At 45.1% G+C, this 16,547-nt stretch overlaps 1 protein-coding gene and 1 long non-coding RNA gene across 7 annotated transcripts in view; one reads left to right on the forward strand and one right to left on the reverse strand.

Annotated features, from left to right (window-relative positions):
* MSRA (methionine sulfoxide reductase A) overlaps positions 1-16,547 on the forward strand; it is a 373,388-nt gene that overhangs the window by 298,027 nt on the left and 58,814 nt on the right. The gene's annotated exons all lie outside the window — the stretch shown is intronic.
* Positions 7,674-11,656, reverse strand: LOC119472961. Its single transcript, XR_005202127.1, has 3 exons — positions 9,435-11,656; positions 8,493-8,571; positions 7,674-7,711 (listed from the first exon to the last, which is right to left on the reverse strand). It is a non-coding gene; the product is annotated as an uncharacterized LOC119472961 (long non-coding RNA).

Here is a 16,547-nt window from a genome sequence, read left to right on the forward strand (position 1 = left end):
CAAGGAATCTAGTAGCAGCCCAGGTCCTATATGGTACCATGGTCAGAGTGGAACCAGCCACCCAGACTGCTACACCATTGACTTGAAGCCCCTTCATTTTTCCAGGGAGCTGGGACTAAGTGGTCTATGCTGTGAGGGTTGGGCAGCCGCAGCACCAGGGGGTCTGGATGTTCACTGCTGGTAAGGGTAGTTGGCAGCCTTCTCTCTTGGCTTTTGTCTAGATCAAGCTCAGAGCGTCTATATCATTTTCCATTTGGTTACTCAGTGGCGCAGATCTTACGGGAAAGGAAGACCTTTAAAAAAGTTTGTTTTCATCTTTTTGTTGTAAAAAAAAAAAAGAGAGAGAGAGATACAGAAAGTAATATTAAGCAAATGTGTGACTTCGTAATTTTATGTGAGGCAAACACCCTTGTTACCACATAACTTTGCCAGTCCCCCTAAAAGCCCCTCCTCCAACTGCCCCACCGTAGTCACAGCTCCTCACCAGTCCCAGCCCTTACAGCAGCTACCTCTGTGCATTTCTTTATGGGTTTGTCACCCAGGGGTATGCTGTGGACAGAATGCTTTCTCTCCCTCAAAATCCTTTGTTGAAATTTTCACCCCCAAGGTGATGGGATTAGTAGATGATGCCTTTGAAAGGTGATTCCATTATGAGGGTGGAGCCCTCATAAATAGGAGGGAGTAGTATCCTTGTAAAGAGACCCTTTGCCCCTTCTGCTGTGTGAAGACACAGTAAGAAAGGAAGCTGTCCTTCACCAGACACAGAATCTGTTTGATTCTGGACTTCCCAGCCTCCAGAACTGTGAGAAATAAATTCTTTATAAGCCAACCAGTCTGTGGTATTTTGTTACAGCAGCCCGAACAGATGAAGACAGTATGCACGTTCCTTGCTGCTGTTTTTGAGCCTTGCCCCTGCCAAAAAAAAAAAAAAAAAAAGATGATGTGTCTTTGAAGTCTCCTTAAAAACATGCAGCTTCCCCTCTATCCCTTCCTTTGTTCCTGTGGCTTTTTAATCCGCAGATCCCCATAAGCTGGCATACTTGTGCAGCTCCGTTGTCTTTTGTATTTCATGCACATTGGCAGCTGCATCCAGAGGTGTGGACCAGACCCAAGTCTATCTCTTTAACAAAGCAGTGTGCTTTTCATCTGGAAACCTACACTATGTGGTTTTTGCTCCTTTTCACGTTAACAGCCAGTGATGCTCAAGGCACAGATCCATCGCTGTACTGAGAGTTGTAAAATAGTATAATTCCAACTCTATAAAATTCTTTTCATTTATTAGTTGGAACAGTTTTCTAAGGAGCTTCCATGTCATGTTCCATTTGGATACTCAGTGGGACAGATCTTATAGGAAAGTCAGAATACATGCTTAATGCTTTCTTTCTATCTACCCACTTTTCAGGACATTGACTTGGTTTCCTGTCATCCTTAAGACTTAGCCAATTAGGTCTTTTTCAATAGTATTGTGAACTGACGGGTTTACACATATTTGATGGGTAAATCCATTGCAATTATTATCTTTATTGAAACTCATATCTTCCCATCTCTGGCCCGTTGGTGCTCCTTCACACTGGCTCTGGGATCCTTCTGCCATGGCCTCAGGAGCTTTCCCATCTTCTTTACCATCTGGGTAGAAAGATACTCCAGGCTCAACGTCGTCTATTTCCTGCCCCAGACCTGGATTCCACCATTTCTCCAAGAAATCTGGTTTTGTTTTGTGATATTGTGCTGACCTAGAGCCAGAACCTGAGCAACGCCATTTTATAAGACAAAGCTGTTTTCCAAAATTAAGTTGTAACGGCTGCCCCATTCTCCTCACAATAACTGCTGGCCTTGGCTTCTGTAAGTGAAACTGCTAGTTTGCTCTGCAAAATAACTACTATGTAAAGCTGCTTCAACTTTGCTTATCAGTAACTGCTCTCTGTGGCTCTAATGTGACAGCCAAGCAGTCCTAACCCATGCCATCTTGGCTCCCACGACTTGTAATAAGTAACTAAGGTCTGTGATTTCCACCGTACCCAGATAATGTGTAAACAAATGTTTATCTTGACTTCGGTAAACCACTTAAGTAACAAACGGAATGACAAAAGTCCCCGGGCCCTTGGAATATCTGGAGCCCTCTCCTCCGCCCAGGAGGTGATTTACAGAATCCACTAGCCCTCGGAATGTCTGAAGCCTTTTCATCCCCATCCCCGCTCCTCACCCCCACCACCCCAAGGTGGTTTTTCAGGTATAAAAAGTCTTGGTACCCTCCTTTCGACGCCACAGGTTGGAGAGACATGAGTCCTCTGTGGTCGCCGGCAATAAAGACCCTGTAATTTGGCATACTTTCGTCTTGGTGTTAATTTTCTCTGCTTGGTCCAGTATAACAGTTTTATCAGCAAAAAGTATTTCAAGACCACAGTTGGGGCAGGATGGATGCTAATTGCTTTTGGCTTGGTCATTATTTCTAGTTTTTCCAGTGGACACAGCATACAATGTGTAGTATGTATGTTGGGGAGAAGGGGTGTATCAAATACTGTGTGAGTTCAAACTGGTATTTCAGACTCAAATTCAGAACTGAATAGTTTTCACCCAAGTTGTATATTGCATTTGTATCTCCTTTCTTTCAAACCAAGAATCTTGGTTCTTTTTTTTTTTTTGTAAACAGAGTTTCACTCTTGTGGAGTGCAGTGGTGCTATCTCAGCTCACTGCAACCTCCACCTCCTGGTCTGCCCCAGTCTCCCAAGTAGCTGCGATTACAGGCATGTACCACTCTGCCTGGCTAATTTTTGTATTATTCTTAGTGGAGATGGGGTTTCACCATGTTGGCCAGGCCGGCCTCAAATTCCTGACCTTGGGTGATCCGCCCACCTCAGCCTCTCAAAGTGCTGGGATTACAGGTGTGAGCCACCATGCCTGGCAAGTCTTGTTTTTAAAGATACAGAATTAGAATTAGAATATCCCATAATTATTACAATAGTCTCAATAACAATAGTAACAACGCTGTACCATTAGTGATGATTACTGAAAACACTTAAACATTTTAACCCCCCTATTCTCTTCTTTCCCCCTAATTGGGGTTGTTTCATATTTGCATTATCAGATCATATGGCCTAGGGGTCCCCAACCCCCTGTACCAGCCCATGGCCTGTTAGGAAGCTGGTGGCACAGAGGGCGGTGAGCTAGCATTACTGCCTGAGCTCCGCCTCCTCTCATATCAGCAGCAGCATTAGATTCTCACAGGAGCAGGAACCGTATTGTGAACTGCATGCGTGAGGGATCTCAGTTGTACACTCTTTATGAGAATATAGCTAATGCCTGATGATCTGAAGTGAAACAGTTTGATCCGCACATCATTCTCCATCCCCTCACCCCCATCCCCCCCCGTCCATGGAAAAATTGTCCATAGATTGATAGTCTCAAGTATGTGATGTGCTTTTTAATTAATTTATTTTAATTTCAGGAAAATTGTCTCGAGTTACGTATTTTAACATTTTTCTGTCCCCTTCACTTGGTTTTCTTTATCAGGAGCTGACTCCTCTTCTCCGTTGACTGGATCTTCTTTGCTATTCTCAGTATTTGTCCCTTTCTCTGAGTTCCTTTTTATCTTTTTTCTTTTCTTGATTTAAAAAAACTTATCTTTGTCACCTCATTTCTTTTCAGCATCTTCTGTTTTATGTACTGGCCTTTGTGTTCCTTCTAGTTTAGTTTTCATTTCTAACATTGTGTTTTAATATTATTTCAGGTCTTATGTCATTTTTAAAGCACTTTAGTTCATTTTAAAGTAATATGCTGCAATTTTGACAGTTTTTTGCATCCGTCATTTGGCATGCATTCCTTATCAGTAGGGATGCTCTTCTCCCCCTCCTCCTCGTCCTTCTCCCCCTCCTCCTCGTCCTTCTCCCCCTCCTCCTCTTCCTTCTCTTTCTCTTCCTTCACCTTCTAATCCTTCTTCAGCTTTGTATGAGATTTGACCTGCATATTTACTGCCACAGAGAGGTTTCTCCTTTCACTTGCTCAGCTGCTGCCACCAAGCTCCTGCACCCCAAGAGGAGGGTGGTCTCAGATGGAGGATGGTCTCGGACAGAGGCCTTTTTGAAAAGGTTTCCTTTTCTCGTGAATAGTGGTCCTGAGTTTGGGGAAGAAGGATTAGCTCATAAGGATTTTCTAACCTTACAGTGCTGGTTCATCTTCTGTTGCATCCCACAGGGTTAGAGCCATGCAGCTGGCTCTCTGAGATCTGTTTCTGTTTCCCTCCTCCACTTCTATCTGCTCCATCTCCCTCCTTTATCTCTGTTATTTCTATCTGCTCAATTTTTATTGCACTCCCAGCAGTGGAGCCCTGGACAGGTTCATTTAGAGTTCCTAAGGATAGTGCAGCTCCAGCCTCTTCACGCATTGTTCTTTGCGCAACATGGATTTGATAAATGTTTGTGGAATGACACAGACCCGTCTACCTCTGGGTTAGAACTCCAGCTGCAAAGCAGGCACAACTCTGGGCTTTCGGTATCACATCCTGTTTGCAGTTTATTTGGAAGATAAGTGTTTGGGCGACAGGGACGTGCTGTTGGGTCAGATCTGGGAGGAGTCTACCCTCTAGTTGGGGAGAGTGGCTCTCAGCTGCCTGGGCATAGAGATAATGAGTTGCAAATGCAGAACCGGCTTTAGCGTTCACGCCTGCCACTCCAAACCAAGACCAGGGTGGAACGGCCTTGGGCAAGCCTCCAACTCCCGGTACCTTTATCTCTTCAAGTCATTTATACAGCAGTCACTTCTCTGCTTCTTTGCCTAGGCCCCTAATTAAAGCAGTTTTCAACCCAATAAGCAGCCTCACCTTGGCTGATAGAGTTGGACAACTCCTTGGTGGCCCCTTTCCCTGCCCTCTTGGGCTCTGCAGCTCCAGGGTTAAGTTCGGCCTTCAGCAGGGCCACCCACTGAAGCATTTAATGAGGAGAGGAGTATTGTTTCTTGGAGACATAATTACCAGAGACACTTAATGCAACCTTTCCCGAGATAACAGGCCTTTTGAAATGCAATGTGTTGGGGAAGATTTAGCCAAGCTCAGTGACTGCCTTAGCAGTTATGAGTCATATTATCATGCCTACATCTGCCTCCACCAAAAGGCTCTAGGGTCTGTCTCCAAAGTTTATTAAACTTTTGTTTGGGAGACTTGTGCTTGGGACTTAGGGTTCTAAATCTTTTCTTTCATTGTTTTCAGCTGTAACTCACTTTTAAGTGGTTGCAGCCCAGGGCAAAATTTTGAAATTGGTAACTTCCCTTTGCATTCTCCCATTGCTGTAGGACCCGTGTGTCCTGGGTGTTAGGAGTGCAAGCCTGTCCTTGTACTTTATGAGGATTCCCGAAGGCTGCAAACTCTGGATGCAAACACAAGCCCTACTGGGAGAGCATACTTGAGACAGTGGAGGCCTCTTAGGATGTTCGCCTTCTCAGGAACTCCTGTCTCTGAAAAACAGCACAACAACACACAAAAAGCACTTCTAATGAACGACTTTTATTTAAATGTAAGGAGCTACCTACTCAAAGTAACTCTTAAGAAAATCACTTTGTTAAATAAATATGACTTTTATAATGTGAAAAATGTCTCCCTAACTTATTTAATATTTCAACTTTTTAACATCACACTGTCATCCTTCAAAGTTGTGTGGGTTTATTTGGTTTTGTTGTTTCTTCCTTCCCATTGTCTTCCTCCTCATTTCCTGGAAAGGGAAATTGTTTTCTTCTCATGATCCATGTGGCTTCCTTCCCTCCTCTCTCCTGTCATTGTTTTGTTTTGTTTTCATCTTTTGTCCGCAAGGAAGCGGAGGAAAAATCCTGGACCTGGGAGTGAGAGAGGCCCAGTTTCCCATTCCAGCTTTGCCCTCACTTGCTGTGAGACCTTGGCTAGTTAGTTGGCCTCTTTGAGCCTTAGTTTTCCTCTCTGTAAAATGGATATAAAAAGTTCAGCACCACTGAGTTGCAGCAGGATTAATGTCATACCATATACAGCATGCCTAGTGCCTGCCACCGTGCAGATGCTCAGAAAATACTGCCCTTACTTGGCAGCATTCCTGCCAATGAAAACAGACCCTTTTGCCAAGAGAAATGCTTTGTGATTAGTGCTTGCTCTTGCCCCTGCGCCATAAGCAAGCATCCTCCCTTTCTCCTCCAGCATTGTTGAGGACATGTTTCTTGATACTAATTTAGCTGCAGCCACTAAATCAGAAATTCCCACCCAAAGTCATACCATAAGCAAAAAAAAAAAAGAACTGGGCCTGGATCTTTAATGATGTGGATGGTGGGACTGGGTGTGGGAGGGGAGGCCACTGAGACATCTCTTGCTCCATCCCCTCTCTGAGTTTCATAGGTGGCCTCCACTGTTTTCTCTCCAGGCAGTCCCCCTAGAGTCCTCTTCCTCCCTCTTCCTCCTCTTCCTCCTCTCCCACCAATTTCCCCTAAGAGAAGGCGGTCTCAGATGAGGACCCTTTTGCAAATTGTTGCTCTAGAGGCTGAAAAATCAAGCTCGAACCGCCTGCTGGTCCTTATTTCCTCCCTGGTCTTCAGTCCCTGCCTTTTTCCTCCTTGTCAGTTTTCAAATGAGACTCCCTGCACCACCGGGAGCTGCCCCTGACTTCCTCCCTCCCTCCCTCCTGGCCTGAGCTCTGCTGCTCTTGTTCCTGCCCCTGCGTCCCTCCCCAAAACACTCAGCTGCTTAAATGTCATTTGTGAAACAACAGAAGGACATGCCGTTTTTGCAGCATCTTGGGGAACAATTTTTTTGATCCATTTGGTGTGAAGAACACTCATAAGAAATTAATTCAGTGACCCTCGCCAGCCTTAGCCACTGGTGTGGTTCCCATTTGGTGGTTGGTGAGCAAAACATTTTTACCCCAGAAATGTCCACTCTCTTCGCACTTTCACCCTTCCTTCTTAGATTCCTTTGTCTTCCAGGTCCTTGGGTACACGAAGCCCTGCAGTTCCTAGTTCATTTTCCCACTGGGAGAGCCATCGTGATCCAGTTCCTTCACAGGCCTTTGAACCAGATTATTTGGCTACTGGCTAGGGAGGGAATATGGCCATGTCAGGCATACTTTTCCAGTCCATAAGATAAAAGCACAGCCTGGAAACACAGTTCCCTCCGGAACCCATAAGGCCAACCTAGCATGTGGGAAGAACCCATCAGACTGGGTGGGGACCTACCCTCCAGATTTACCTGTGGGACATAGCACCACTTGGAGGAACTAGGAAGTGGGAGTTCCCTTAGCATGTGATCATATCTTCCCTTCAGGCCCCACTGTGCCTATCGTGTAGTGTGACCATGTATGTTCCCACCTCAGTGGTACCCTTAGCTGTAAAGCTCTTTAGGGCAGGATCCACATCTGCGTAGCCTTCAGGGGCCCCCAGTGCTGAGAACTATGCCTCACAGGTGCTAAATGTTTGCTGAAAGGAAGAACACACAGAGGTGGGAGGATCAAGTGAGTCCAGGAGTTTGAGATCGACCTGGGCAACATAGCAAGATGCAATCGCCATGCGCGCGCGTGCGCACACGCACGCGCACGCACACACACACACACACACACACACACACACACACACACACGCTGGCTGTGGTGGTGTAGTCCCAGCTACTCAGGAGGCTGAGGAGGGAGGACGGCTTGAGTCTGGGAGGTTGAGGCTGCGGCGAGCCAGGACTGCATCACTGCACTCCAGCCTGGGCGACAAAATAAGACCCTGTAACAACAACAACAACAAAAAACCAACAAGCCAAAAAACAAAGGAAGAGCACTTGTATTTACCTAACTCAGAGTAGGAGTAGGGGACAGAGAGAAGTGTTCCCTTTCTCTAGACCTTACCATGTTCTGCCAGAGAAAATGGCACACACACACTTCTGCGATTTTTTAAAAACCCAGAGACCCCTTGGTCATTACTCAGGGTCCAGATGAGCAATTATGCTATGAATTAGAATTGGAATTAGCTGGTTGTTCTGGCCAGAACACCGGATTGTAATATAGTAACTGAATCTTCCCTGCCCATATGAGTATTCAGTCAATCGGACTGCGGTGCTTTGGATTTGGTTAAATTGCCATCGCTGAACACCCCGGATGGAGTTGTTGCTGTTCTGCAGATTGATCAACACAAGCTCCTGGGGCGTCAAAGGTGTCAACAGAGCACCCTGATTACAGGAGTAGATTGGGAGATACTGTTGTGTCTCAAAATCATCCCTGGCAAATTGCCATCACACTTGGCCATTTAACTTCCTGTTCACTTTCGGTGACCGAGGATGAGAATTGTGGGACCAATAGCAAAACCTTTCCCACTTGCCTTCCAGCCATGGTAAGAATTTGGAGGAAACAAAAAATAGCCCAATTCTCCTACACCAAACAATATCAAGAGTTCCTGTTCTAATGAGTTGTTTTGACATTCCACTTGACAGGAGGCTGACAATTTGTGGTTTGCAGTGCAAGTGACCTTTTTTAAAAGCGTTCTGTATCTTCATTGACTTTGAACAGACCTTAATTGATGGGTGAATTTGGGCAGAGTTCATTCCCTCCACAGATGGACGTGCCAAATATCACGTGTACTATCTTGGCCTGTAATTGAAATGCACAGTAGATATTACCGCCCTCCATCTTTGTTTTGGGAAATCCCCGGATGCAGAAACATTGGAGTTGTCAATTTCATGTGCGTGGGTCCTTTCCTAAACTGTGAATCCTTCCTCCCCAAAATATTATTCATTAATTGATCTTAAAAATCAGCTGGGAGTTAGGCTCCTTATTTGCACCTCTCGCTTATATAACACATTTGATACTCTCTTTATCTGCTTTGTCCCCACTTCTGAATATCTCATGGAGGCTGAGCTTTGCCAAACAGACAGGAAGCAAAATTAGAAGCTTTTCCCTGTGCTGACTTCTAAGGGCCCTCTTGGTTTTCTATAAAGCAACCAAAAAAAAAAAAAAAAAGTCGAGACTGGAAGAAGCAAACTTTCAGCTAATTATCATCTTTTTTTCCCCTCTGAGCTCAGAGTACTGTTCTTAATTTCCTGACCAGCTTGTACCCCTCCCCCGCTCCCTGCGAGCATCTGTGGTGGTTTCCAATGGAGCCGCATTCCTGCTGCTCTGAACTTCCAACATACCATACCAGTTGGTTTGCCAAACAGTGAACTGCCAGCCATCTGCCATCCAAAGTCAGAATTTACATTGTTTCATCTTAAAATAACGCCTCCGGAATAGCAAGCTACTCTATGCATCAGGTTTTAAAATTGACAATCAGCCAGAATTAAAAACAAATACCAAATGGGCATAAAAAAAGAATGTTGTTTGGGGGAGGGGACTAGCATTTGATGGGGAGTTTATTTTTCAGCATTTTTACCTGATTCTCCACCAAAATAGCCATGCCATTTAATTTTATCTGCAACAGCAGGAACTACTTACAGACTGAGAACGTTAACTTTTACTTGCCTGGCTGTAGATGGAAGAGCAGTTGTGCCAGTCTCAGGGAGAAGGGATCACCTCCTAATTCCAGCCTATAGAGAAGGGAGACTTGTCTTCGCCTTCTCCGGCCAGGCCTCCTGGTTCTCAGATGAGAAATCGCAGACCCTTGAAGGTAGAACACCCTGCCCAAGGTCACATGCTGGGTAAGGGAGGAATGATGCTGTGAACCCAGGACTCCTGGCTCCAGGAGTCTCCTTCTGTTCTCCATCCCTCCCTGCCTCAGCGCACCTGCCTTGACTGGTCACTGGGGCTGCGGGACGCCCTTCATCCCCCTTCAGTCCTTCATGCCAAGCTGTAGCACCCTTGCCTGCCTCATTCCCCTGCTCCTGCAGGACAGATAGGCAGGAAGTGATGTCCATCTTCAGGACTAGGGACACCTGAGGGGCTGTGATGTTTGCTGGCCTTGTGGCCTGTCGAAGGGGAAGAGCAGCCATTGTATCTGGATGGTTTTCTAGAGCAGATGGGCTCGGAGGAGATTAATTTTTTTGAAAGAGAAAAAGAGAAGAGGCTTCGTGTTTCTTGTAGGAAAGGTGTTCCAGGCAAAGGCAGCTTGGGGAAAAGTGTGAAGTTATGAGTGGGCAGAGGAAGCAGAGGGCTCTGAATTTATACCAAAGACACCTGCCTACGGTTTAGAACTCTGTGCCATAGGCAAGCCCATCTCAGTTCGGAAGATGCAAGGGCCCCAGGCTGGTCAGGGCGCTGGGTGGCCCCAAGCCAGGCCTGTGCAGCCTCTCTGGAATTTTCTTTGAGCCAGCAAGGGGGACAGTGGCAAGCATTACCCTGATGGACTTAGACATTCCAGAGTCCAGGCCTGCTGCCTGCTCAGCTGGGTCTTGATGACAGGGTCAGCGATGGGAACAGAGGTTGTCTTTTTGTTTGTATTTTGGCCAGACATGGCATCTCCCACTGGAAGCCTTCTCTCACCCCCAGCATTGTCCATGCTCCTGCAGCCCCCGCTTGTACCTGTAACAGTACCTGCCACACCGGTGGGCTTCATTGCTGGGGATGTCTGTTCACCGTGCTAGACTCCTCATGGTCGGCAGCTGTCTTAACTGATCTTTTTGGTCCTGATGGTCCTGAGCACCATTAGTATGTGCTCAACTAATTTCATGAGAGAATCAGTAAATTGCTGAGATGGCATAGGACTTAACTGGTTGTGCTGACCGCCAGACCCAGGGCCGCCAGACCACAGTGTTGCGTCTGTGAAAAGCCACTTTGGGTTGACCTGAGGTCTTATGATTTTGTTGCATTCTAGTTGAGCCTTAGGATTAAGTAGTCTCCCCTTATTCACTGTTTCGCTTTCTATGGTTTCAGTTACCTGTGGTCAGGTAATTGGAGCCCAAAAATATTGTATGGAAAATTCCAGAAATAAACAATGCATACATTTTAAATTGCATGCCATTCTGAGAAGCTTGATGAAATCACATACTGTCCCACTCCATCTGTCCTGGGTTCTGAATCATCCTTTTGTCCAGTGGATCCACGCTGTCTACACTGCCTACCTGCTAGTCACTTACAGCCATCGTGGTGATCAGTTCGACAGATCACAAGAAGAAGGGCAAGAACAATAAGGTATTTTGAGAAACAAGGAGAGACATGGCCACATAACTTGTATTACAGTATATTGTGATCATTGTTCTGCTCTATTATTATTGTGGATAATCTCTTAGGCAAGTAATTTATAAATTAAACTTTATAACAGGTAGGTACCTATACAAAAAAAAAATAGTACATATGAGGTCCCATACTCTCGCAGGTTCTGAGCATCCACTGGGGGTCCTGGAACATTTCCCCCGTGGATACAGTGGGGTTCTGTATTAGCCAGTTACGGAGAACATGCTTGTGTGCCAGTCACTGTACAGGGTATGTACTATATGTAATTATTTCATATGATTTAATTTAGTTTATTAGCAATGACCCTGTGAAGTGATGAGCTAACCAAGGCACAGAGGTGTTGACTTTCCCCACCTCACACTGTGAGTGAGTAGCAGAGGCAAACAGGAACTTCAAAGAGCTGTGATTGCAGGCATCCCATCGCTCTGTGTCTGGCGCTAGCTGGGCCTCACTGGCATGCTGCACTTAGTGCTGGAGACAGTCTGAAGTGCCCTCACCCACCGCACAGCCGGAAGACGGTGGCTGAGATGAGGCAGGCCACGTGAGGAAGGCATTGTGCTTTGCCGGAGAAAGCTGCTTTTAAGACTCTGCTTGTCTTTGGCAGAGAGAGGGTGTGCTCACTTACTCCAGGCGACAGGAGGGGACTTGTGGGTGAAGATGGCAATGGGGCCAGTGCTGGCCCATCAGGAAGGGTTTCCAAGCAAGTGGAGCTGCCTGGCGGTAGAATTCCCTGCCCCGCAAAGGAGTGAGTGCCCCACTGCCGCTGAGCCAGGCACAGCAGAATGACCATGAGTCATAGCCATGGAAAGAAAAAGTACCTCGCTGATCCGGATCGTGGGACAAATGTACCTTCACACATCCACTCTGGCTACAAATTTGGTTCATTCCATACTGTGATGATATGTTTTTGAAGCTTAAAATATTTTTAACTGATTTTTACAGAGTGAGTCATTTTAAGGCCTCCCCTGCCCAGCCTTGCAAATCTGATCAGGATAATCCAAATTTATTCTAAAATGAAACAAAACATGAATAAAATGTGCAAATAAGATGGAGTACAACACTATCGTTTGATTTGCTAAAAGATGTCTTCCTTTGCAAAATCAGAAGATGAAAGTGTGACTCCTTCCAGGGGCTGGGGGGGTCGATCTGCATAAGCGCTGGGGCTGAGGTTGCAGGCCACGGCAGCAGGGGGCTGGGAAGGGACCGTGCTCACGGGCAACACCAGATTGGTGTGGTCCCAGCCCTGGTTGCCTCTAGTGAGGGAATCTCTAGATGCGAGTTTAAAACCCTGCCTGGCTCTCTGGCTAAATGCTGTTTTCAAGATGCACTGTTCTGCAATGAAAGATAAAAGCTCTTTTATTAGTGTAAAACAGTTTGCATCTGATCCTGAGTTAAAGGCATTACTAAGGGAACCACATAGCGACAGAGTGAATGTCACTTCTTCCATGTAAGATTCGTAGTGTTTGCTGCCCACACGTTTGGACCTGTCTGTCACTTTTCCCTTCTGCCTGGGAGATGGGTCAGTAAATGCAAAAGGGCCTTTTTGCTAATCTAATAGCCAGAAAATCAAGCCAAGGCTTCTCCCCTAGTGATCTCCAAGAGCTTAGCAAGAAAATGAAATTCTTGTGGTTCTAGGAAACAGCTGTGATAACCAGGGACCAACACCCACAATGTATGTTCAAACATTAGGCCTAAAGTCCAAAAGCTAAAAGAACACGTATTAGAATCCAAGCTCAGGATTCACAATGAGTTTGAGGTAAACACTGCATTAAGCTTTTGGAGAAAAACAATTATGTTAAGTAGTGACTGAGTATTTAAGCGTTAAGTATTAAGTTCCAAAACTGTTCAATATTATGTTAACTATTAAAAACTAAAGTGAATTTTAAGTACTGTTGAATTATGGCCCCTTTCAGAGGGTTCTTAAAAAAAAATAAAAGGAAGAAAAAGTTATGTCTCCCTCTCAGCCAGGAAATAATCTATCTGTTCTACACAGTTTATTTGAACATAGCGTGATCATGGCACTACTGCCTCCTAATGGTTGAGTGCTTTAATTACAGACAAAGTACCCAAAGAAATGATCAAACACTGAAATTTCAAAAGGAAATATAATTACAGCAAACATAATGCCTGCTACAGAGACTGATTTTAGTAAGTTACTGTCACACCCAGTGAAGACTTTGTCATCTTTTGACCTTTACTTGCCTTTTCACTTGTGGTGCTTCATGCATTAGCTCCATGAGAGATTACGAAAAGGGAATATAAAAGGAGGACAGAAATTTACAATATGTTAAAATTTGATTTTAGGATGAAAACTGTCCTTAAAAATGGGGCATAGGTTAAAATAATTATTAATATGGGTTAGGTAATGTTCATTAATAGTTATTCTGTTTATGCATTATTGATAATGTAATAATTTATTTAACTTAATTACAGCCAGTTAATCCACAAAATGTTTTCTAAAAACAGTCACAGAAACAAAAATGCATGTGAAAATTATTCATCAGTTTTCTAGGTTTAGAAGCACCATTATATAACTTACAGCAGATAAAAGAGGAACAACCATTCGTTCATTCTTCTATGTGGTTATGAGACCATGAGTTCATAACTAACCACAAGGCAAGGTTCTAACATCAGATCCTTGATGGACAATTGGCATGCACGTTCTCTTCATGTTGAAGAAGAAACTTGATGCTGAATCTTCAGTAGTAGTGTTACCTTTATAAAGTTTTGTTTTGCCATCATTTTTGCTTTCTGGTTAATAATAACCAACATTTGTCCCATGCTTTGCAGCTGCACAATGCTTCCACATGTGATTTTCATTCTCTCAACCCTGGTTCATTAGTTCCTTTGTGTTATGAATATGGAAGCCATTATGCTTAAAGAAATGAAATGACTTGCTCAAGATCACATAACCAGTAAGTGGCAAAGAAAGGATGTGCACTTAGATTTTCTGGCCCTAGGTTCCATGCTTCTCCCACTACGGGAACACTGCTTTCCGTGAGAAGAATGGTCCCTCCAAAGGGCAATCCTCATTACACATGGTGGCATAACATACAGGTGGCCAGTGAAGAAATAGCAAGTTAGGCAGAGAATGACCCGGTGCCTGAGGCTTCCAATGAAAGAGATTTCACACAAACTGTGAAAACGGCTTGTCCTTTAATGTAATGTTGGTTGTCATTTAATCATCTATTCATCCAACAGTAGTTACTGGCAGAGCAGCAGCCATGTCCCCTGAGCTGTGAGAACAGGGAGCAAAGGCCTGGCCGTGGCCTCGAGCAGCCACCTTTTGATGAGTTGTAAAATGCCTCTCTCCCAGCCGACCGCTTTGCTCTCCTGTACTTGCCACTTCCAGGCCACGTTATATACCTGGAATATGAGGATGTCACAGTGAACGTCAAGGAGGAAAGCCTGCTTTGCCAGAGATGTCCCATGGCGTTCACTGAGAGGTCCTGTGGGTCAGCTCCTGGCTGGCCGTGTGGGTTTGTGTTCCTGCCAGATGAGTCAGTCGGCATGGGGACATTCATCTGAGCAGAGAAGTGCCAATGTTGCCATGGAGAAAAAAGGCGCCGGCGTTTTGTTCTGGGATGTGCCATCGCACGCGCTCGTGGGCTGGTCATGAGAAGATGTGTCTGAAGTGTGATCCAAGTCTGCCTGCCACAATTCTAATCCACCCAGTGCAAATGGCTCTTGCCCTGGGCACATCAGAATCTCCTGGGGATGTTTTCAGACCATGCTAACCCCCTGCACACCCACTGCAACCCCGACGAAGGTGCAGAGCCCTCTGTGTCATGAGAGATGATTGAGGAAAATTTAATTCATTGGTTATTTTTAGGATGTATTATTTGGGACAAGATCAGGAAGGATGTAAATACCAAAAGGCATTTGAAAGTCAGAAAGGAAGTAATGAGCCATCCTGCCCTCTAGAGATGGTGCAGCTTTAAGACTAGGAACTTTAAGACTATGTTAGGAGTGTTCCTGGCTGCTTCCTAAGCACTCTCTCATGCGGGACATGGGGACGGTGTCCTCAGTCCCCAAACCTTTGCCAGCCTGCCCCTCATTCCCTGACTTTCCTGACCCCACATAGAACTCGTGCAAGGTTGACACAAGCCTTCTCTCCAGGTTTCCCACACTTTGGGGTTGACATAATCGTTTACCTCTCGTTCTCAGATTTTTGCCTGGATAAAAGTAAACAGCAGCAAAGAGAAACATCCTTACCAGTTAGGAAGGAAGAAGAGAGATCGTTCATTGTGTGGAGATGGTGTTTGGATCCCTTAGCAAGTCATGCAAGACTACATAATTTTCTAGACTGCCTTCCCTCCACTTACCCTTTTTAGCTACCAGAAGCTTCTTTGTTTGCCTCAGTACCTCTGTGCCTGCCTCCTCTGGGGTCCGTGGTGTCGCAGTTCCTACCATGCATGCGTAACCATGTCTGCTTTCTCCGCTGTGCTTAAGAGGAAGGACATGGCACGTCCATCTTAGTGTCCTCAGACTCCATGTCCCGCAGGACTTCAGACACGGTTGGCTTGGCAAGGCTTGCTGAAGGTTTGCCCAAGTTTGGTTCCCCGACTCTGTGGTTCTTTGATTCTGTGGGTTTCTAGAAGTCTTTCCCTGTCATCCTACACATGAGATTAAATGATAGATCAAAGAGGCCCGGGCAGAACGAGCTTGTTGACACCATATAATCTCAAGCATTTGCAGCGATTGTCATTGCCACCTCGTGACAATTGAGTCTGGGATGACAGAGCAGTGTTGGTAGCACTGTCGCCTCTGGAAGGGCATCGTCAGCTCTTCTCACCAGGCGGGGCCTCCCCACCTTTTGCCACTGCACTGCTCCGGGCTTTCATGCTGGGTGTCATTGGCCCTGCTGGGCAGCCATTGCCATAGGAGCCAGAGGGTTCCAATTGGGAATTAAGAAATAAATGATTACAATCACAGGCCTCATTGAGCGGAAAGTGCTCAGAGTCATTTTCCAAGGGAACTCCATGGAGATTACTTTCAGAATGCTCACAAATAAGAGAAACAGATTCCTTATGCATGTGAAGCCTATTGAGCTATACCATGCTTGTGCATATATGACTTATTTTATTTTTCTTCAGTAATGTTATGAGTAAATAGGGCAGGTGCTATCTTCCCTATTTCTAGATAAATAAATTCAATCTCAGATAATCTGACTTATACAACCACTGTGTTCCTAGCAAAAGAAACTATCCAATTGAAATGAATATCCTCCCACCTCTCTCTCTCTTTCTGAACAAAGCGGATTAGCCCACAATTAAACAGAAATAAGACATGAAATAAACAAAATAACACTTAGCGACTTGAAACAAACTAGAGATGCAAAAGAAAGCTGGAATGGTTAGGGAATAATAATTAAAATAATAGCTACCATTTCTGAAGGTTTAAGAGTTGAGATAGACAACTAAAACCAGTCTAGAAACTCCAATAAAGCTAAAAATAGGATT

This window comes from Cebus imitator, unplaced genomic scaffold, assembly GCF_001604975.1.
Source record: "Cebus imitator isolate Cc_AM_T3 unplaced genomic scaffold, Cebus_imitator-1.0 Scaffold125, whole genome shotgun sequence".
NCBI classification, from domain to species: Eukaryota; Metazoa; Chordata; class Mammalia; order Primates; family Cebidae; genus Cebus; species Cebus imitator.